At 47.6% G+C, this 24,078-nt stretch overlaps 1 protein-coding gene across 3 annotated transcripts in view; it reads left to right on the forward strand.

Annotated features, from left to right (window-relative positions):
* Positions 1–24,078, forward strand: part of RFLNA (refilin A) — a 279,104-nt gene that overhangs the window by 237,139 nt on the left and 17,887 nt on the right. For all 3 annotated transcript variants that reach the window (XM_081540485.1, XM_081540486.1, XM_081540484.1), the window contains one exon: positions 23,635–23,725. The gene's annotated coding sequence lies outside the window, so the exon portion shown is untranslated. The remainder of the gene's footprint in view (positions 1–23,634; positions 23,726–24,078) is intronic.

A 24,078-nucleotide genomic window follows, 5' to 3' on the forward strand; every position in this document is an offset into this window, starting at 1 on the left:
AGAGAATCCTGTGGACAGAGGAGCCTGATGGGCTGCTGTCCATAGGGTCGCACAGAGTCAGACATGACTGAAGTGACTTAACATGCATGCATGCATTGGAGAAGGAAATGGCAACCCACTCCAGTATTCTTGCCTGGAGAATCCCAGGGACAGAGGAGCCTGGTGGGCTGCCATCTATGGGGTCGCACAGAGTCAGACATGACTGAAGCGACTTAGCAGCAGCAGCAGCAGCAGCATATTCTGAATGTGTTGGGCAAGCAGAACCATTGTTGTACCTGTTTCAACAAAACCCTCATGAAAAAAGTTCCTAAGATCCTTCCAAATCACTTTCTTAGCTCAGAATCCATATCTCTACCTCCTTTGCCTGATATTTTCCCTAGAAAGGGATTTCTAACGATTTTCCCCTTATAAACATCTGCGGAGGGTCTCCCTATTTTATGCATTATTTTGGTGTCTGTCTGTCCATATTCCTTCCAATGATTCATCTGTAGATTTCCCTTGCAGTAAAAGGTGAGCTCAGATCTCTCTGGGCTCCAGGAAAGTGTGCCCCTGTTTCTTCCCTGACAACCCCATTACGTATTTCTTATGATTGCTACGGTTTCCAGTCCTTTGGGTTAAGACTGATAAGGCTGTACCAGTGTCTCTAAGAAATTCTATCAAATGGCCTGCCACATTACCACCCAAGGTTCAATGTTAGTTATGTAGATAGTATCTCTAGGCAGAGCCACTTTTGACCTCGGGCCCATAGGTCTCCTGATTGTGAAACCATCAATGGCTGAGCCCCATAACATTGGGGTTATTAATGATATTATTGATAATAATATAATTGATATTATTAGTGATAATATTGTATTATTATCAATGACATTGATGTTATCAATATTATTGATAAATTTATTATATTACTGATATTATCAATAATTTTATTGATGTTATCAGTATTATTGATATTATTCTCAATAATTGACATTAATATCAATGTTATTAATATTATATCAATAATATTATTTATATTGTTATCAATATTATTGATGTTATTGTCAATAATAATATTAATGACCAGGGTAGCAAACATTTACTGAGCATGGGCTTGGATTTGCTCCAAGGAGAACCTTTGCATCATCCCACTGATACTTCCCTTCCCAAGTCACCCCAATAAATCTAAGTCTCAGCAGTCAGCTTGCCGCCTGTGATGAATAACTGCCCCGCAAAGACATCTACATCCTAAGCCCCAGAACCTGATTAGTAAGAGGGCAGTTGGCTGGAGCAGCTCGAGTGAAGACCAGGGTGGGTCCAGATCCTGCAGGGCCTTCTCGGGGTTGTAGTCATGACTTTGATGTCACCTCTGAGGGGAACAATGTAACCCTGGTGCCCAGCGTAGGTCCAGGCCTCTGGGCACGTGCCAAATGTTTAGGCAGATAAATAAATGTTTGAGCGCAGGGGACACTGGTGAAATGAAAGTGGTTCAAAGGCCAGTATGAGCTAAGGCAGCAGGAGATGGGAGGGGTTTCTTTCTTTTCCTGCCCCTCCTCAGGCCCTGTATGTGCCTCCTGGGGCGGCTGTAAGAAAGGACCACGATGGGGAGGCTAAAAACAGCAAACATTTATTTTCTCACAATTCCAAAGGCTAGAAGTCTGAAATCCAGGTGTGGGTGGGGCCGCTCCCTCCGGCCTCCAGAGGAAGATCTGTCCCAGGCCCCGCCCCAGCTTCCGGGGACGCGCGGCCCACCTTGGACCCCTCGGCTAGTCAACACCTCGTGCCAGTCTCCGCCCCCATCTGCGTCTGCGCACAGCTGCCTCCTCTGTGTGGCTGCCTTCTGACTTTCTCCTGAGGACGCCCATGGTTAGGGTTAGACCCACCGCACTCCAGGGCGACTTCATCTTCATTTGATCACATCTTTTGTTGTTGTTGTTCAGTCGCTCAGTCGTGTCCAACTCTTTGCGACCCCATGAACCGCAGCACACCAGGCCTCCCTGTCCATCACCAACTCCCGGAGTCTACCCAAACCAATGTCCATCGAGTCAGTGATGCCATCCAACCATCTCATCCTCTGTCCTCCCCTTCTCCTCCTGCCCCCAATCCTTCCCAGCATCAGGGTCTTTTCCAATGAGTCAACTCTTCGCATGAGGTGACCAAAGTATTGGAGTTTCAGCTTCAACATCAGACCTTCCAATGAATACCCAGGACTGATCTCCTTTAGGATGGACTGGTTGGATCTCTTTGCAGTCCAAGGGACTCTCAAGAGTCTTCTCCAACACCACAGTTCAAAAGCATCAATTCTTCGGCGCTCAGCTTTCTTCACCGTCCAACTCTCACATCCATACCTGACCACTGGAAAAACCATAGCCTTGACTAGACGGACATCTGCAGAGACCCTATTTCCAAATAAGGTCTGATTCACAGGTCCCTGGGGGCTTAGGACCTATCTTTGGAGTGGACACAGTTCGATCCACGACAGGCCTCTTCTTTCCTATTATTGGTCCCCCTGTGTCTGTGCACATGCGTATGCACAGGTGTGAATGTGTATTAACTCGTGGGGAATTTATCTCACCAGCTTGCACTTACAAGAACGTCTTTCTCAGACACCTGGCCCCAGGAGCTCACGCTGATGGATACGGTCCAGGCTGCGTACCACAGGACCCTGCGGGAGCATCTCCGCATGAGGCGTGAGCGCGGACCACCTGGTCTCTCCCAGTTTGACAGCTACAGCTCTGAATTTCTTTTCACTCTTTCCTTTCCCAGAAGACAACAAGCCCACACTCGTTGTCCTCAGGCAGGACTCAGAGAGCCTCTCTCGAGTGCTCCAAAGAGCTCCCTTTTGCCACCAGCTTCACAAAGGGAGGGTTCAGAGCCATGAAGGTAAGCAGACAGCAGAGCCTGTGATCAAGCTGTCTGTCCTTGGGGAGGAGAATGGACTGGTTCACAAGGCAGATGGAAATCAGATCAGATCGACAGAATCCAGGGGAGTGGAGAGCAGGGAGCCAGAATCGTGGATCCCTGGGGCCTCTGGGACATGGTCCCCCCTGGAAAAACAGAGACCCAGGCCACACCAGGGCTCCACAGAGTGGAATAAAAATGAACACAGCTTCAGGACTCGCAACTGCGGGTCCCACAGCCAAAAGGGAGGTCCAGTAACCCTGCAGTGAGTTCTGAGGGCATCTGCTTCCTCCTTCCCAGGCAGTTAGTGGAGATAATAGGCTTAACCCCTCAAATAATATAGACCCTCTTAGATGATTTGCTTGAAGGATCCAGGCCCCCCACTTTTATCATGACTGCTATGAACTGAATGTTTGAATCCCCCCAACATTCATAGGCTGGAACCCTAACCCCTAAGGTGATGGTGTCAGAAGGTGGGGTCTTTGGGGGTGAGGAGGTCATGAGGGTAGCACCCTCAAGTTGAGGTTGGTGCCCTTAAGAGAAGAGACACAAGACAGCTTGCCTCCTCTCTTTCTCTCTCCACGATGTCAGGATAAAGCAAGAACAGCCAGGAGGAGGCTTTTACCCAGACCCAGACCATGCTAGCGCTCTGATCTCAGATTTCTGGCTTTCAGAACTGTGAGAAACAAATGTTTGCTGTTTAAGCCACCTAGTCAATGGAATTCTGTTACAGCAGCCGCAACCGAGTAAGACAATGACTAGAAAACGAGTGAGCCTGTCCCGCAGTGCAGTCATAATGTAAGGGGTGCCTGTCTAGGTCCCGAGGTAGATTATAGAAGCAGAGAGGTCTGTACTCTGCAGATGTGTGTGAGGGAATCTTGGGAGGAAGTGCCAAGGACAGAGCATGCGTGGGGTTACTCCAGGTGGTGTCCTGGGTTGGGGAGCAGAGTGCAGAGGAGCACAGCTCTGGAACCTCCCTGTGAACCCCAGCTCTGCCATTTCCTCACTGAATGACCCCAAACACCTTGTGCACTGGTTCCCCCTAACTGACCTCATACAGTTGCTGTGAAGGCTAAACAGACTAACTTATATCAGGGGCTTAAAATAGTGCCTGGCCCAGGTAAGCACACAAATATTATTATCATATTACGATCTTCTATGATCTGAGATGTCAAAATTCTCTGTGTGGCTTCCCTGGTGGCTCGGTGGTAAACAATCTGCCTGCCAGTGCAGGAGACGCAGGTTCTATCCCTGGGTCAGGAAGATCCCCTAGAGAAGGAAATGGTAACCTGCTTCAGTATTCTTGTCTAGGAAATCCCTTGGACAGAGGAGTCTGGCTGGTTACAGTCCATGGGGTCACAAAAGGGTCAGACACAACTTAGCGACTAAACAACAGCACTTATTTGACTGTATAGGGTCCCAGACACAGCCCACGGCATCTTTGATCTCCACTGCAACACATGGGATCTTTTTTAGTTGTGGCATGCAAACTCCTAGTTGCAGCATGCGGGCTCCCAGTTGTGGCATGTGGGATCAAGTTCCCTGACCAGGGATTGAACCCAGGACCCCTGCCCTGGGAGCGTGACGTCTCAGCCACTGGGCCACCAGGAAGTCCCTGTTTTCCCATCTTGACTTTGAGGCCTCTTGCTCCACCAGCCCTCACTCAGGCCTGCAGGCCCTTCTAGGGGAGGGTGACGGCAGATACCACACACAGATTCTCAGATGCTCTGTCACCAAACCCTTCCACCCCAAGGACCCCAGTGGGAAGGAGTCTGGGCCTGACCCCCACTCCCCAGAGTGCTGCTTTCTTGATACTGCATAGGCAGATTTAGTGCCTGCTGAGGGCGCCCTCTTCCAGGTTCATGGATGCCCACCTTCTCACTGTTCTCACATGGTGGAAGGAGTGAGGGGGCTCTCTGGGGCCTCGTTTATAAAGGCACAATCCATCCTCGTGACCTACTCACCTCCCAAAGGCTCACCTCCTAATAGTAATACTATCACATTGGAGGTTAGGATTGCAAGTATGAATGTTGGGGAAGGGGAAACACACATTCATTCAATGGCAAATGGTTAAGCAAATTACAATGTAGCCACTAAAAAAATTACTATACAGTAAGGAAAAAGAGCAAGTCACTAATACCCCTGATAACATGGGTGAACCTCAACAATATTATGCTGAGTGAAAGAAACCAGACACAGCAGAGCCCATATGATATGATACCGTTTACACGTTTTTTTTTTCTCTTTATTTTAATTGGAGGCTAATTACTTTACAATATTGTGGTGGTTTTGCCATACATTCACATGAATCAGCCATGGGTGTACATGTGTTCCCCATCCTGAACCCCCCTCCCACCTCCCTCCCCATCCCATCCCTCAGGGTCATCCCAGTGCACCAGCCCTGAGCACCCTGCCTCATGCATCGAACCTGGACTGGAGATCCATTTCATATATGTTAATATACATGTTTCAATGCTATTCTCTCAAATCATCTCACCCTTGCCTTCTCCCACAGAGTCCAACAGTCTGTTCTTTACATCTGTGTCTCTTGCTGTCCTGCATATAGGGTCATTGTTACCATCTTTCTAAATTCCATATATACGTGTTAATATACTGTATTGGTGTTTTTCTTTCTGACTTACTTCACTCTGTATAATAGGCTCCAGTTTCATCCACCTCATTTAAAAGTATTTATTTATTTAATTTATTTATTTGGCTGTGCCAGGTCTTAGTTGCAGCACGCGGGATCTTTGATCTTCATTGTGACATGCAGGATCTTTACTTGCGGCATGTGGGATCTTAGTTCCTTGACCATGGATCGAACCTGGGCCCCCTGCATTGGGAGCACCAGGGAAGTTCACCATTTACATTTTACCAAGTTGTTCTATTTCCCTGCCTTGAGGCAAAAAGATGAATCTTAGTTGATCTTTAGGCAAAAGTCATCAGTGATGATCCAAGTCCAGGTGGAGGATTCTCCGGGGTTGTTGGCTGGGAGGAGGCGTGAGGGAGCCCTCTGGGTGATGGACATCTTCTACACCTGGACCTGGGTGTGGTCACATGGTGTCCATGCCCATAAAAATGGATGCACAGAGCTGGTCATTTGAGATGTGTGCTCCCTACATGTGAAAACTGTACCCAGTAAAAATGAAGATAACGCCGAAGCTCCAATACTTTGGCCACCTGATGCGAAGAAATGATTCATTGGAAAAGACCCTGATGCTGGGAAAGATTGAGGGCAGGAGAAGAAGGAAACAGAGGATGAGATGGTTGGATGGCATCTCTGACTCAATGGACATGAGTTTGAGCAAACTCTGGGAGGTGGTGAAGGACAGGGAAGCTTGGTGTGCTGCAGTCCAGGGGTCACAAAGCATTGGGACATGACTCAGCGACTGAAAAACAACAGAATGAAGATGCAAAGAAATGACGTATTCTACACCCAGAGCTCACTGAAGAGCACACATGAATAAATGCTCTAATGAAGGAAGGAATCAAAGGATGCTGGCTGCTTCCTGGGGTCCCCCGAGAGCTGAGGTCTGGAGCCTCTGAGCCTCCAGGTGCCCTTTCCAGCTCCCCTGAGCAGCTTGTGTCCCCAGTGTCCTCAGGTTTGTCCCAGGAGGAAAAATACCCTGTGAGTCAGCACTGTCAACTCCCCAAAGGACTCTCCCCACCACCAGTCACCTCGTTTTACCCGCCCTCGACCATGAGCAGGCTGGGACCATGGCGCCTCTTATATCTGCGCCCACCAGGGCTGGGGCACACCCTCCATGGACTTGGGGCCCCACGGCAGCTTCTCCTGCCTGTTTGAGTTCAGAGATTAGGGGGAGTCACTGAGTCAAGCCAGCCTCCTCCTGCCCCAGAGAATGTCCAAGTGTCCCACCCCCGCTCTGTCCCTGGCCTCCCTCAGCATCCTAGAGCATCTGTTGCCTCCATGCTCCAGTTAGGACTGCTGAGCTGAGCGATTTCCAGAACGGATGGTGCTAGAGAAGGCTCACGCCACAGCGGGGGTTTGTAACGCCCCCTCCTAGAGCTCTCATAGCACCTGGGGTCCCCACGTGGCCTGCCTGAGTCCACGCTTTGGGGTCACGTGCTTTCCCCCAGGCCAGGTGGGACCGAGAGACCGCGGCCATGTAGGGATACCCTTCTGCACTCCAAAGCTCCTTCTGAACCTCCCCTCGGCTGGTGCTGGAGATCTCAGGGTTCACCCAAAGGCAGCTTGCCAAAGAACCCTCTGGAAAGCAGCCTCAGCATCCACTCATCACCCAACCTGGAGCCAGGCATGAAGAAACGATGGAGATCAGAGTGGCAGCTGCTGTTGAGCTGACTTTGAACTTGAACTAGTTTGAAATCCAGCTCCTAAATCTCCAGCTCAGCCTGGGGCACTCACATTCAGGTCGGGGTGTGGAGTTTGCAGGAGAGACCCGGGGTCCCCAGCACAATGCGACATTGACAGGGCCGCCTGGGGAGTGTGTGTGGACCTGGGGACGTGGTGCTGCGGACTGGTGCCAGAGGGAGGGCTGGGTACATCTGGAAAGTGTCAGGTTTAACGCGCGAAGCCACGGGGCCCAGGTCAGCTAAAAGTACATGTTTGCTTCCAGCCGCAGCTGTGCAAACTCCCGCTGCTTGGCCCTGCTGGGCTCACGTCAAGTTCCCTCAAAGACAGTGGTCCCTTTGTCAGATTGCCCTCCAATCCCCCTTTTCAAAGTCACTGGCCTGCCACGGGGCCCCCGCCACAAACAGCTGCAGGGCAGCGTCTGTCTGAGGCTGCATTCATTCAGCCTCTAGAAGGAAAATATCATAATTTAGGGGTGCATGTCTGCGGCCCCTCCACCAGACAGCACCCCTCCCCTCCCCTGAAACCTCTGTGTCCCAGCTCACGGTGCGCCCACCCTCTCGGCTGCTGTTCAGGCATCACAGACAACTCATAGCATGTCCCCTGGGGAGCTGGTTCCTTTGGTTCTTCGTGGCTGTTAGTTGCTCAGTCGCGTCTGACTCTTGGCGACCCATGGACTGTAGCACCCACCAGGCTCCTCCATTCATGGAATTCTCCAGGCAAGAACACTGGAGTGGGTTGCCACTCCCTTCTTCAGGAGAGCTTCCCAACCCAGAGATCCTGCATGGCAGGCAGATTCTTTACCATATGAGCCACCAGGGAAGCCTGAAGGAAGAGTGGCTATTGCTTGGGAAATCCTTTCCCTGTAGATGGGTTTTGGGAGGGTGACGGGAACACAAGAGTGTGTGTGTGTGTCCATGCATGACAGATGGGAGTAGATTAGGTGTCATCTCCAGACAGCCGATGTCTTAGCCTGGGTTGAGCCCTAAAGCAGAGCTTCAGACTTGCAAGAAGTTAGTTTGTTTGCAACTGTGGTCCCAGGTATCGGAAGTGAGGGAGCAGGGCAAGAAGGACTCGGTCCTCCTCTGTCGGAGCTCCGTCTTGTAGGACCTTCTTCTGAGATGCAGCTTCAGATCTGTCCTCCTGCGGGATGGGAAGGGAGAGCATCCCACCATCGGCAGCTGCCCCCCATTGGTGGCTCCATGGATGTGAATCCCTCCACACTCAGCTATGCATGTGCAAGGGCCAGGAAGGTCCCTGCATGTGGGGAAGCAGCCAGAGAGGTCTGAGGGGTGCCCTGAGGTGGGAGCAGTCCCACTGTGCCTTTGTGGAGCTGGATGAAGACTGTGAGGGGATGTGAATCGTTGAAGTGATGGGAGGTGACAGATAGGAGGGGTGCAAAGGAACCAGCTTGGGTCGTGGTGCCTGAGCCCACCTGTCTTGCATCCTCCTGGGGTGCTGATCAGTCCAGTGGGAACATCACTATGAAGTGACCAAGATCTTGGTGCTCTTTAGCCAAAGGGAATGGGGATGCTGGGGCTACCTAACCACAAACCTTCTCCCCAGAAGGACTGAAAAAGCTTGACTCTCTGGAAGAAGGCTTCCCTGGTGGCACTACTGGTAAGAATCTGCCTGCCAATGCCGGAGATGCAAGAGACATGGGTTCGGACCCCTGGGTCGGAAATTTCCCCTGGAGAAGGAAATGACAATACACCCTAGTATTCTTGCGTGGGAAATTCCATGGACAGAGGAGTCTGGAGATCTACAGTCCATAGGGTTGCAAAGAGTAAGACATGACTCAAGCAACTGAGCACACACTCCGTCTCCGCATATAGCCTCCCCTGTTATCAACATCTTGCATTAGTGCAATACCTTTATTACAATTGATGACCTCTTATTATTAACTAAAGCCCATAGTTTACTTTGAGTCGCTCTTTTTTGGCAGAGTTGGGTCTTGTTGCAGTGTGTGGGCTTCTGTAGTTGTGGTGCACAGGCTTAGCAGTTGCAGCTCTCAGGCCCAACTTATTCTTGAGTTAAGCTTAACTTAACCTACACTGACTGACACAGTTATTAACAGGATTGTTTTGAATTTATATATTAAAAAAAAGAGAGTGATCTTTGGAAGCCAATATGGGTTCACTTAGGATAAGTCATGACTGACAGATGCCTTTTACTTATTTGATAGATTATTCTGGGTTGCTAGAGTGACAAATCAGAGGAATTCTGTAGCTATAAGTGTAACTGCCTTTCAGCAAGGCATTGATAAGATTATTTCTCATAAACAATATGGAGAAATGTAAGCTCACTGATAGCATGATTAAATGATTTTATAACCATCACAGTGATGAACTAAGGGGAATGCTAATTAAATGCTGCAGATGCCAACCTACAGAAAGGTCTCTAGTGGTATGACACAGGACTCTGCCCTTGTCTCATTCACATTAACATTTTTATTAATGATTTTTCACAAGGCCTTCAAAGATGTGCTGATCGCATTAAAAAATGATACGAAGCTGGGAAGAATAGTTTGCTGAATGATGAAATATTTTTGGCAGAACATAACAAGATGAATTGTGCAGAGATCAAACCACATCTCAAAAAACCAGGAGGACGGGAAATGGAAGATATGGATTTATAACGGCACGTGTGGAAAAGACAGAACTTGGTGGACCTTGAGCTCAGTATGAGTTATTATTAATTGCCAATATTCACTTAACACTCACGATGTACCAGACACTCCGTTAAGTACTTTACACAATTACCTCATTGTATTCCTCACAATGACCCTGGTTATTTCATGCCATGTTTTGCACAAGAGTTGCATTCATTGAATCTCCCTATGGAAAAAAATATATGCGTATATTTTTTTTTTTCCTGTAAAGAAATTTCGAAGAAGTAGGGTCCAATCATTCTGGAATGCAAAGTTTTCTATCCTTTCTTCTTCAATGTTTCTAACTTAAGGATTCGATTTAATTCAACAAGTGTTTACTGAGCATCTACTATGTATCCAACATTTTTCCAGGGGCTGGGAATTGATGAGTGAATAAAACGGGTAAGCTTCCTTCCTCCATGGAGTTGCCCACTTGCGTGGGAGACACAAAACAGTGAGCCTCATGATTTTAGGTGGCGATATATTCTTTAAAGATTGCAAAACAAGGTGTTATTGCATGCATGATCAGTCGCTCAGTCGTGTCTGACTTTTTGCTTCCCATGAACTGTAGCCCACCAGGCTCCATGGGATTCTCCAGGCAGGAATACTGGAGTAGGTAGTCATTCCCTTTTTCAGTGGATCTTCCCAACCCAGTTATCGAACCCAGATCTCCTGCATTGCAGGCAGATTCTTTACTGTCTGAGCTACCAGGAAGGGGCAAACAGACAGAGTAATCAGGGCAGGCGCCCCGAGGAGGTGAGCAGAGCCCTGAATGACAAGAAGAAGCCAGTTGTTTTTTCCAAGGAAAACATTTCCTCTCCCTCCACTTCCTCTTTGATTAGAAACCAAGGCACTTGGGGAGAATGGATACATGTATATGTATGGCTGAGTCCCTTCCAGTGGTGTTCACCTGAATCTGTTGGAACATTGTTAATCGCCTGTACCCCAATACAAAATAAAAGGTTAAAAAAAAGAAGAAACCAAGGTACTTGAGACGTCCAATGTAAGGGGTGTGGGTGTGATCCCTGGTCCAGGAGCTAAGATCCCTCATGCCCCGGGGCAAAAAAAAAAAAAAAAAAACAGAAAAAACAAACAAACAAAAAAACCCCAGAAGCAACATTGTAAGAAATTCAATAAAGCCCTTAAAAAATAGGCTAATGATAATTTTAAAAAAGAAAAAAAGAAACCTAGGCACCAAGAGTGACTATAGAAAAGCTACTTTTTGAGTCAGGGCAAGAGGAGAGATTCTAAGAAGCTTCCAGATGTCCAGCTTTTTGTCCAGCTGGCTTCAGAGCAGAGCCTTCCCTGAGCCCTCAACCCCGGCAGGTGCCAGGAGCCTCGTCCTGGGCCAACTCTAGCAAATGTACAGAAAGCAAGCAAGCAAACAGACAAAAAATGTACAGAAAACAAATCTCAAACGAGGGTAGCTTTCTCCAGCCTGGATTATTTTTGCAGGTTTTGAGATCTCCTTGTACGATCAGGAACCCTGGGAAATGATTTGCTTAACACGAGCATTCGGAATTTCTCAAAGTCTGTTTTTTTAATAAGCGGCTTTGCCTTTGCCCTTGTTTTTCTCTCTTTGTTTGGCTTTTGAGCAAAAACTTCCTACCCACTGTGATATTTTCCCCATGAATAACTAAGTAGGCTAGAAAAACAGTAGTCGGAAATAGGGTGGATAGCCAGGAATCAGAGTAAACAGCAGCCTGGGAACCTCCCAGAAAAGCCAGGATCAGCATTCCAACCTCAGTTCACGTCAGCAAGTGGCTCCAAAGCCAAGGTGGCCATTTAAGTTCCACAGAGGGGATCCCCTTGCAAGATGCCGCTTAGCTCTGAGTCCCTCCGATGGGACAGTGGCAATGGCAGAGGCCTTGCTTAGCATGTCCTGTAGGGAACCAAGAGAGACACACTTTTCGGAACCATCCGCTGTGTAGTTGGTTATAAAGCACCTTGTATCTGCAGTCACTTGAGGGACAGTGGCCGATCCAAATTCACCCGGCGATACATCTTGCCTGCATAACAGTGACTTGAATTTGAAAGGATTAAAATAAGCTGATAGAAATGGACTCTTTTTTTTCTTTTTGCTATTTATTTATTTAGTTTTAAATTTTTATTGGAGTATGGTTGATTTACAATGTTGTGTTGATTTCAGGTATACCACAAAGTACATCAGTTGTACACATACATATAGCCACTCTTTTTAAGATTCTTTCCCCATATTGGTCATTAAAGAGGACTGAGTAGAGTTCCCTGTGCTATAAAATAGGTTCTTATTAGTTATCTATTTTATATATAGTTGTGTGTATAGGTCATTCCCAATCACCCACTTTCCACCCTGGCAACCATAAGTTTGTTTTCTACATCTGTGACTCTATTTCTCTCTTGTAAATAAGTCCCATTGTACATTTTTAAGAGTCCACATAAGAGCGATCTGTCTTTGCCTGTCTGACTATTTCACTCAGTATAACAATCTCTAGGTTCATCCATGTTGCTGCAAAATGGTATTATTTCATTCTTTTTTATGGCTGAGTAGTATTTCATTATATATATATTGAATATATATATAATATATATATAATATATGTATATATTTCATTATATGTATATATATATATATATATATATATATATGATCATATCTTCTTCACTCATTAACCCAGTGATGAACATTTTGGTTGCTTCCACATCCTGACTACTGTAAATAGTGCTGCAGTGAACTGAAAAAAAAAATCATCTCTGAACCACAAGGGCTATGAAAGGTCAAATGTGAAGGGAAGCATGTCAATCATGTTTTTAGACAATTTTGAGGGGAAAAAACATGGAAAGTCAAGGAAAAAAATCATTATTGGTTGTTTGTCTATTCTAAGCATTAGCGCAGTTACCATATTTTGGTAAATGAAAATGAACTTATCTTATTTTTAGTTTTTATAATTTTAGACTTATGTTTCAAGATGGAGTTCCAATCAAACCTCTTAGTTTTTTCAACTATTAATCTATCATCCTTTTTTCCCCTCTTGTTTTTAAAATATGGAATTTGCAATCCCTACGTCAAGTGGCTTGACTTCAGATGCCCCTGTTTGGGTACCTGATGCCCTGGCAAATTAAGCCCTTTTGCCCTTCCTTTCCTGGGCTTGTGGACCACCCTGGTGTCACAGAGAGAAGAATTTCACCCCCCTTGGGCTGTGTTCCCATAGTTGACATCTAGACACCACTGAGTGGAGATCTCTGTCTTCTGGATTCTTCTGTGCAAAGGAAAGCCCTACTACTTCTCATCTTCTCCATCATTTCTATATGGGTCAGGTTAGGCAGCATTAGCTGCTATAACAAACAACCTCCACTTCTCAGTAGCTGCAGAGCTATCAACAAGGAGGCTCTTCTCTACACAGTCACTCAGGAACCCAGGCTCCCTCCATCCTGTGGCTCCTCCCTCCTTCAGGCCCTTCGAATCCCCTCCCTTCAGCCAGTTTCAGGAGAAGGAATGCAGGAGTCCTATGGATTGGTCCTAGACGTAGTGCACAAGGATCCCATCCACAGTCCAGTGGCCACACCTAACTGCCCAGAAGCCTGGGGGATACAGTGCAGCCTCATCCCCTGGAGGGCATCCCGTGTGGCACTAGTAAAGAACTCACCTTCCAATGCAGGAGACGTAAGAGACATGGGTTCGATCCCTGGGTAAGGAAGATCCCCTGGAGGAGGGCATGGCAACCCACTCCAGTATTCTTGCCTGGAGAATCCCATGGACAGAGGAGCCTGGCAGGCTATAGTCCATGGGGTTGCAAAGAGTCGGACACAACTGAAGTGACTTAGCACATACAACTCCTGAAAGGAGAGCAGAACTTCAAAACCGGTCAGCCTTAGCAATTTGGCCACACTTACCTATATTTCCATCTTCTTTTTGATATCTCCTCCCTGTTCTTGTTCATCTCAGCTAAACACTGATGTGTCTAGCTCAGGCATCCATGTTCACTCAGATGTAGCAGGTAATCCTTGCCTCGTCCTAAACCTCTGTTCAGTTTGCCAACTTGCTGAAGGTCAGAGACAATTTTAAAGCTAAGTGACCTTGTGTCCCACCTGGGCATATCTATGTGCACAATATTTATGCAACCTGAGCAAAATGTAAACAACATGGCTAATTGCAGAGAGACACAGTCTAGCTTCCCTTGTGGCTCAGTTAGTAAAAGAATCCGCCTGCAAAGCGGAAGACCTGGGTTCAATCCCTGGGTTGGGAAGATCCCCTGGAGAAGGAAATGGCAACCCACTCCAGTACTCTTGCCTGGAAAATCCTATGGACGGAGGAGCCTGGTAGGCTATAGTCCATGGGGTCGAAAAGAGTCGGACATGATTGAGTGACTTCACCTTCTTTCAGTCTAGTTTGAGAAGCTATCCATCCATCCATCCATTTGTTTAAACAATAATTAATGAGCCCACCATATACAGAGCCTTGTGGTAAGTGCTGTGCAGAAAAGAGGGAAACAGTATAAGGCATATGCTCTGCTTTTGCAAAGTTTGTAATCCAGTTGGGGAAATAAGAACTAAACACACAGGAAGCCAGCAAAAATTCCAAGTCCATGCATGTAGAGACAAGAAGGGATCATTCAGAGCGAAGGCAGTGTGGGCCTGCTTTGCACAAACCCTGTCTCCCTCTCCCCACGTGCACACAATTTGTTTTTATAGGCAGTGGCTTTCTTCCCCATCCTCTCCATGAATTTTCCTGTCCTTTACCTCCAGTCTTTCACAACTGGTCTCTTTCACTTTTTGTCTTCCAATTCCTTTTCTTTCTTTTTTTAAATTATTTTTTGACCTTTCTGCATGGCATGTGGGATCTTAGTTCCCTGACCAGGGACTGAACCATGGAGTTCTTAACCATGGATTTGGAAGCATGGAGTCTTAATCACTAGACCTCCAAGGAAGTTCCCCCATCTCTTTTTTTCTTGTCTCCCTTTCTCTGTTTATTTCCACCACCACCCTACTCCTCTCTCTCTCTCTCTTCATTCTTCCCTATATAAAGAGCACCTCGAGATTTGGTTCAGCTATTTCCAACAAAATCTACATTTCACTTAGTCTAAAACTTACTAAAGGCATGGATAAGAACAGGAAACTCAGAATAGACACATGGTTTTAATTGTTGGTTCTGCCACTAACCAGCTGAAAGGATATTACATTGTAATTTTTTATAGAAAGTGTCTTCTATTTTGAATTGGATATGACCCTTACTGCTAATAAATCCTGTGTTACATTATTAAAAAGAGCACCTCGACTTTGTGGTGGCCTCAGGGCCTTTGCACCTTCAGTGTCTTCTTCAAGGAATGCCCTTTCTCAGGCTCTACTCAGGGCCAGCTCCTTTTCACCATTCAAACCCACCTCCAAAGGAGCTTCCTTGGCTCCCCTCACCAACCCATCAAGAGCAGATCCATCCTGGTTATTCTCTTCCCATAATCCCATTGTATTTGTATAATATTCACAAGTCTCTGAAATTATCTTGATCAGCTGTTTTCTCTCCCACTCATCTCCAGCCATGAGTGGAAATTCCATAACCATGGGGACCAAGCTTGGCTTGTCCATGGCTGTATCCCCCATGCCATGCATACAGTTGGTGCTCAGTTAATAACTACTGATTGAAGGAATGGGTTTCCCAGGTGGCACTAGTGGTAAAGAACTCACCTGCCAATGCAGGAGGCCAAAGAGACAGGGGTTTGATCCCTGGGTAGGTAAGATCCCCTGGAGGAGGACATGGCAACCGGCTCCAGTATTCTTGCCTGGAGAATCCCATGGGAAGAGAAGCCTGGCGGGCTACAGTCCATAGGGTAGCAGAGAGTCGGACATGACCAAAGTGACTTAGCACGCATGATAGCACGACTGAAGGGATGGCAGACAAGAGTTCCTCTCCCTTTCCCTCAGTGTCTTGAGACTACGTGGAGAGCATTGCAGAACCTCCCTCTGCCCACAGCCACACCCTCTCTAGAGTCTGGTACCCAGACTCTGCCTCCCCGGAGTTCCTGGGGCATCATGCCAGGAGCCCAGAGTCTTTCTTTGGCTTCCCACTCAATGCCCTTGCTCTCCACTGTCAGCTGCAAACCACACAACCAGAAAATCTGCCCGGACTTGTGTCTTCCTTGAGAAATGAATGCAAACAGTATTTGTTTGCCCTGCAATGCAGTGTGTTCACCCCAGGGCCCTCTCGGAGGGGAATACCGGGCCCCTGGCAGCTTCACCTCCACCCTCAGTCCCCCTGAGGCACAGAGAAATAGCCTGGAGTTTGGCAGGAGCCAGGAAAGAGTTTGTTCTCTCGTCTGCACGCCTCTCGGCTACTCTTGCCTCCTTTTGGCTCCACCCAGGCTAGACTTACTCTTATGTATGTTGTGTTTTTTTAAAAAAGGAAACTTTCATCTTTATTTTTTAAATTAAAAAAAACACTTTTAATTTTAAGTTTTGGCCGCACCGTGCAGCATGAGGGATTGTAGTTCCCTGAGCAGGGATCAAAACTGTGCTCCCTTGCATTGGAAGACAGAGTCTTAACCACTAGACCACTGGAGAAGTCCACTTATGTATATTTAATGCACACAGGTGTCCTTTCTACTTCTTTATTCAGATGTAGAGAACGACTGTCCAGTTAATGAGTTTTTGTCATACTGGCAAAGTGAAAAGCCATTGTGATTTTTGGAGGAATTTTCTCAGTATAACAACTTTTTCATTCCCACTCCCCCCAACCGTGTGTCTGCGTGCATGCGTACTAAGTCGCTTCAGTCGTGTCTGACTCTTTGCGACCCCATGGACTGTGGACTGTAGCCTCCCAGGCTCCTCTGTTCATGGGATTCTCTAGGCAAGAAAAAATCGAGAAATAATGTTTAGGCATCATGGATCTGGGCAGACATATCCACCAATTCACGTAACATCATGCTTTCTACTCAGAGAAAATCATTTGAAACCGATTTAGATGGTGTACCATGTTTGGGACATTTTGCCTCTCACAGATTCGCCAAGTGAGAGGCATAAAAAAAGGGGCGGCTTCCACAGCTTTTAGTCCGCTGTGCGTGCGCCCCGGGTCCACATGTGTCAAACCCTGAAGATGTTTGTGTTTAATTTTAAGCGCAGCTTGAGAGCAGGAAAACCATGAAACCTTAAAAAAAAAAAAAAGAAAAAGCCGGAAGAAAGTGGTAACAAAACTGGTACAGAAAGATGAATATATGGGGGGGATTCTCTGGTGGTCCAGTGGTTAGGACTCCAAGCTTCCAATGAAGGGGGCATGGGTTTGATCCCTGGTCGGGGAACTCAGATCCCTCAAGCCATGCAGCTCGGCCAAAGAGAGAGAGAGAGATGAATGTATTAGAGGAGATTTACTGATGGTAAGTCCTTGACTGACAACTCTGCGTCCATCCACCACCAGCCACTCTTGCAGGGACAGCCAACTTTCCCTACAAGGGGCTGGGTGGGAAACGTTTTAGGCTCTGCAGGTCAGGTGATCTCAGTTGCTGAAGAAAAGCACATTTGCCGTGGTATCCGTGGGGCTGCCTCTCACGGATGAATCGACTGGAGTTTGTGGAGGTTAAGGCTTGTCAGGGACAGGATATCTCCATGGGCTCAAAACATCTTTCCACGGATTCCAGATGAATTACAAAGAGAAAGATAATTTTGGTTATACACCACCTCGGCCAGGTGACAAGATGTTTGCCTGATCGACAATGGGACAAGCTGACCCGATGTCCCTTCTGCTGTTAGTGCCACCACAACACCCCTGTGAATCTCCTGCAGGAGCGTTTATGTGGAGTCTAATCATCAGGGAGCAATCAAACTAACGCCAACTGTGAGACTTCCTACAAAACGACTGGCCTGTATGCTTTGGAACCATCAAAGTCTAGACAGACATAGAAAGACGCGGGATTATTCTAGAACAAAGGATGAAAGAGAAATGACTATTGAGGGTGTGAAGTGACTCACTCTTGTCTGACAACGATGATCAAAGACTAGAAAGGTCTGAGATCTCACCCTCCCAGCCAGCTAAGAAGTTAGCGTGCCCCTGTTACCTGGGTCCTGGCAAAACACGGAAGACCCTGGGGTCAGGGACAGGGGATGTTATTACTCACAGCCCTCGAAGTAGCCAGAGTGCCAACATTTTCTTGTGCCATTTTTCCCAAGCCCCGGGTCCCACAGGGCCACTCAAAGAAGGCCAAATGTCACCTGTACACATAGTGCCTTGCTTGTCTTATAGTAGAGGAACCCTGAGTGGGAGAAGCCCAAATGTTTTATAATGGACAATAAGCCTGCCCCGCCCTCCAAAAGAGGTTATTACCTTTCTTTTTCTTTCTTTTTTTTTTACTGCTCCATATGGCATATGGGCTCTTAGTTCCCCGACCCGGGATCGAACCTTCACCCTCTGCGTTGGAAGCTCGGAGTCCTAACCACTGCACCACCGGTGAAGTCCTGATATTATCTTTCCTACACTGGATGGTAAACATGCCTACACTTTGCTTTGGAGGGAGACACTGTCTTTACCTTTTGGAGCTGTACTCCTCACAAACATCCTAGAAATGACAGTCCAGGCAAAGGGCAGCCAGAGCGTCTGCTCCTAAGATGTGCAGAAATACAAAAGACCCATGGAAATGGGCCCCCAGCAGTGACAGCTAAGAACACCGAATGCTTGGGCCCCAGATTGAAAAAGAAAACAGTTCTCCAACATCATTGGGATCATTGGGGGAATTTTTTTTTTGACATATGCACACTGCTATATTCATTTATTTATTTTAAAATTTTATTTAATTTATTTTTGGCTGTTCTGGGTCTTTGTTGCTGCATGCGGGCTTTCTCTAGCTGCAGCGAGCAGGGGCTGCTCTCTAATTGTGGTGCACAGGCTTCTCACTGTAGTGGCTTCTCTTGTTGGGGAGTACAGGCTCTCAGTGCTCGGGCTCAGTAGTTGTGGCACACGGGCTCAGTTGCCCTGCAGCACGTGGATCAAAGGACCAGGGATTGAACCTGGGTCCCCTGAATTGTCAGGGGGATTCCTATCCGTGGATCGAAGGACCAGGGATTGAACCTGGGTCCCCTGAATTGGCAGGGGGATTCCTATCCACTGCACCACCAAGGAAGCCCAATGGGGGGAATTTTGAGATGAATCGAGATTCTGTAATATCACTGCATTAATGGTTGAGGTGTGGTGGAGAAGGATGTTTGGGCTTTCATGATATTATTCTTTCAGCTTTACAAAACAAAAATTGGTCAGGGACCTGGCTTCCCCAAGAACGCGCAGCTGGCCTGGGGCCGCCCGCCTTCTCCTGACTTAAAAGGCTGTGTTTTTACTACACCCTGTCACCGATCTTATCCCTGCCCTGCCTTAATGAAGTGCTCTGAAGACATAAATAGTTTTTTGTTTACTCAAGCTTGGGAGAAGCTGGCAGAAAAGGCCTTTTCAGCTAAAAGGCTCCTTAAAGCCTGAAGGTGTGAACCAGTAAGTTAACAGCCGTGAAAACCCTTTCAACTGTGGGCGCCTCTGCACACGAGTGTGCAGTGATGCAGTCAGCTAGAAGAGAGGCGAGAGCTTCTAGAAGGAGAGAAGCGAAGAGCAGCAGGAATTGCAAGCCAGAAAGGCAGCCCACAGACCCTTAGAGCAGTTTTAATCATCTTGCTTGAGGCACTGAGCATCCTGAAGCTAGACCAGACTCATCCGTTCAGAGGTCAGCAGAAGGATGCAGTCCCGGGTCCAGATAGGCTCTGGCTGTGTTTTGTCCCCAGGTCCCTCGTGGGGCCGGTTGTCAAGAGCTGGGCCTGGCACAGACGCTGGTCCCTGCCCTCTGTGCACGGACCTGAGGGCAGTGAGGCCGGCACAGTCCCTGACCCCCAGACAGACAGCTGCTGGGCCGACACAGCCCCAGGCTCACGGGATGCACTAAAAATTAAGAAGTGAGTCACTGGTGAAGCTATGTCCCAGCAGGGACGCCTGTGGCCTGAGCTGGGCACTGAGCAAGGGCGCTATGGAAAAGCCTCTCAGGCCAGATGGCCGACAGGGGCGGACAAGGCTCTGCTAGCCGGGCTGGGCCGGGCTGTGGCCCAGATGTCATTGTCATTGCACATTCAGCCCTGGGCCTCTCACTGAAAGCCAGTTCCATTGGATCCCATGCCCTTGGGAACAAATCGAATGGGAGAAACAGGCTTAGACAGAGAATAGACTTGCAGTTGCCAAGGTGGACAGGGGTGGGCCAGATGGATTGGGAGTTTGAGCTTAGCAGATGTAAACTAATATATAGAGGATGGATAAACAACAAGGTCCTACTGTGGAGCACAGGGGTCTCTATTCAATATCCTGTGATAGGCCAGAATGGAAAAGAATATGAAAAAAAGTGTGTGTGTGTGTATATATATATATATATACACAGCTGATATATATATGTATCACTGAATCAGCAAAAATTAACACAACATTGTAAATCAACTATACTTCAAAAAAAAAATCTATTGGGAGTTGTCTAGAGCTTATGATAACAGAGCAACTCTTTCTCAACCTCTCTGCCCTCTGCCTCTTTGCTTTTTTTGTTTGTTTTTCGGTTTTTTTGTGTATCTTTTGGCTGCCTGGCATGTGGAATCTTAGTTCCCCAACCAGGGATCGAACCTGCATCCCTTGCATTAGAAGCTTGGAGCCTTAACAACTGGACTGCCAGGGAAGTCCCCTTCTGCTCCTTCAAACTCCACTTAGAGTCCTGGTGGCTACCTTCTAAACACCAAATAATATCTGATTACTGTCGTTTCCTGGATTCCCTAAAGATAGACAACATCTATGAACTCTGCACGTAAAAGATAAGGATTTAGCTCACATTTCACCTCCTTCTCTTAAATATAAATATATACATATATATATGTGTGTGTATATATATATATATTTTTTTCTTTTTTGGTAAAGAATCTGCCTGCCAGTGCAGGAGATGCCAGAGATGTGGGTTTGATCCCTGGATCGGGGAGATGCCCTGGAGGAGAAAATGGCAACCCACTCCAGTATTCTTGCCTGGAAAGTTCCACAGACAGAGAATCCTGGTGGGTTACAGTCCATGGGGTTACAAAGAGTCAGACACGACTTAGTGACTGAACATGCATATATTAATATATATGTGTGCATGTGTACGTGTGTGCTTATATACATATACACAGGTATTTAATATTGATTGTATGTTGATATACTGATTATACATATACACGTACATATTTAATATGTTAATTACTTTGCTCACTTTAACTAGAGAGCAAATGAGGTACTGTGATTAAGAGCAGGGGAGGGCCAAGCCTGGAGAATTTTCGCTGGCTTTGCACCGAGGGCTCAGCCTGGCACTGGCAGGCCTGGAAGCTGACTCTAGTTAGGCTTACACTTAATCCCAGTGGATTTAATCCTCATCTAATTCCTGTATTAACATCCTCACTTTATGGGTGGAGACACTTAGGCACAGAGAGGACATGCAAATTACCCAAATCACACAGGACTGGGATTCCAACCCGGGCAGCCAAGCATGCTGACAGTGAGAAGATCCCTTTCCTTCCAGTGGGAGCTCTCCTGGAAGTGGGGGGAGGGGGGTTGTAGTAGTACAGCTGTGACCACACCCAGGGGTGAGGAGAACCTGTGCCCATGGGCCCCATTGCCCCACCCAGGGGTGTACCCCATTCCTGCCAGCAAGAGCCCCTCATCTAGACTTTGATGGAAGCTCCTGAAATAAGAGCAGACAAGCTCCGATCTGCCCGTGGGAACCAGATCCTCTTTGGAGGAAGAAGGGCACTTCTGGGTGGGTTTTGACTTCGACCCCTGCAAAGGGACAGCTCCTTGTTGCAGACAGACCCCTGAATAATAACCAAGATGGATCCCAGATGAGAATCTGAAGAATGGGCTCTGCTGTGTGACTTTAGGCAAAACACTTACTCTCTCTGTTTTCTCATCTCTAAAGGTGATATAATTCTCCATATTCTGCCAGTCTTTCCAGAACATGATGTCAATGATTGAGGAACTATGGGGAGCTGTGTGTGTGTGTGTGTGTGTGTGTGTGTGTGTGTGCTTAGTCACTCAGTCCTGTCCGACTCTTTGTGACCCCAATGACTGTAGCCTGCTAGGCTCCACTGTCCATGGAATCTCCAGGCAAGAATACTGGAGTGGGTTGCCATTCCCTTCTCCAGGGGATCTGCCCAACCCAGGGACCGAACTCGGGTCTCTTGCATTGCAGGCGTATTCTTTACCATTTGAGCCAACCGGGAAACCTGGGGAACTATACAGATCTGATTAAATGAACTGGCCACCGCCTCCCCGGGGACTGCTATGCAAGTGATTAGGGCCCTTCTGATTAAGTACAATTACTCAGACTTGCTGTGTATGGTTGCACAGCCCACCAGGAAACAGGAGTGCCAAGCCCTGTCCTCGGGGAACTTCCAGGGCAGTTGGCAAGCTGGGAGGTGATCTATGAACAATCACTATGTCACATAAGCAAAATCTTTGCTTTATACTCACCGGGCCTTTGGGGTCTTCAACATGCTCCCCAGATGGGCTGTTTGCTTTGGTGTTCTCTGTGCAGGTCACAGGAATGCCTCGTTGTCAGGCACTGGGACCTCAGTCCTGCCTCACCCATTTCACAATACATTGGGACCCACTGACAACTTTCCCCCATACCCATCCTCAAGGCCTCTGCTTTGCTTTCATCTTCACAGCTGTGTGACCTCAGGCAAATCACTTACCCTCTCTGAGCCTCCACAGATTGAGCTGCTCTATTTTAAAATGGAAGGAATGCACGCTCATCTGGAGTGTCAGGGTAGTTTGCATGGTTCCAGGGTGAGACAGCGCGTGTGCAGGGGCCTTTGTCAGCTATCCCAGAAGGCACAGCCCCACTTCATGAATGTTGCTCACTGCTGCTTGGAACAAGTGGGTCATGGCTCTCCATGAAAAAGCCTTTTCTCCTCTGTGCCCTTCCCCTTCATCCGCTGGCCTTTCCCTCTCCCAGCATTGAACTTCTCTCCCTTACAAAGCAGCTCCAAGGAAGTCCCCCTGAGGCTGGAGTGCTGGGTGAGCCCCATGGAACTTGGGACCACCCTAGGTCACCTTTCTTAAAAGTAGGTGACTGCCTGAGCTGCTGAACAAATCTCTTCCTTCCTGAAAGTGTGTGGTACCTGGGTCTCTGTCTCTCCAGTATTGGATATCCACTTCTGGACCCCTTGTCGGGGTACCCTAATATTTCTTTTCTGTTAAATATCGACTTTACCCAATTTTTCTCTCTCTCCACTCTCCCCTCTTTACTCCAACTTCAGAAGCAATTTGCATCAGCTCATTCTTTTTTTGTTTTTAGTATTTCTTTATTTCTTTGGGTGCACCAGGCCTCAGTTGTGGTGCGCAGGATCATTGATCTTCATTGTGACACGCAGGGTCTTCAGCGGTGGTGTCTGGAATCTAGTTCCCTGACCAGGGATCGAACCCAGGCCCGCTGCATTGGGAACTCAGAGTCTCAGCCCCTGGACCACCAGGGACATCCCATATCATTCTTAAAATCTACATGTTCCGCATCCCCAGGCAGATAAAGTCCAAATCCCTTAGCCCCACATAGGTGTCTCTGCAAACTCGATCTTGGCTTCCACCCACAGCACCTGGCCCAGAGCATTTGCTCTGATCTGGAGAGGTCCCTCTTCTTGCTCTTTTGGCCTCCTGTGACCGAGATTCCAGCCCCCTTTCCTCCAGAGACCAGCCAAGACAGCCAGCCAGCCATCTACCGCTAGCCCCTGGCTCAAGCTAACTTATGGAAATTTCGGCCTTTTCTCCTCTCTTTGACATTTGCAGACCATCTGGCACAGCGAGAGACAGAAGCTTTTTACAGTACCGGCTTTCAGTGGATGGACAGCCCCTGGCCTGTAGCAGTGGACTCGAATAGGTCAGAGGTCATGGTCACCGGGGTCATTTATGTGGGCTGCTCATTGGGTGTTTGACATTTGTAGTGCGGTTATGTTTTTCCTGCTGCTGGGTGTATACACATCCCCAGTGTTACTCCATTTCAGGGGAAGTTGTGTGTGGGTGCAAGGAAACTTCCAGAACCCAAGTGGGCACAGTCATGAAGGCACCTCTAATAAGCCTGAATGGCACAAGAGAGCCAGGATTAGGGGAAAGAGAGTGGGGCACTTGCCTGGAGAACAAAATGTAAGGATATGTCCCAGGAATTTCCCTGGTGGCCCAATGGTTAAGATTCTGAGCTTCCGATGCAGGGAATATGTGTTCGATCCCTGGTTG

Source organism: Giraffa tippelskirchi, chromosome 11, assembly GCF_054371585.1.
Source record: "Giraffa tippelskirchi isolate mGirTip1 chromosome 11, T2T-mGirTip1v1.2.pri, whole genome shotgun sequence".
Taxonomy (NCBI): Eukaryota; Metazoa; Chordata; class Mammalia; order Artiodactyla; family Giraffidae; genus Giraffa; species Giraffa tippelskirchi.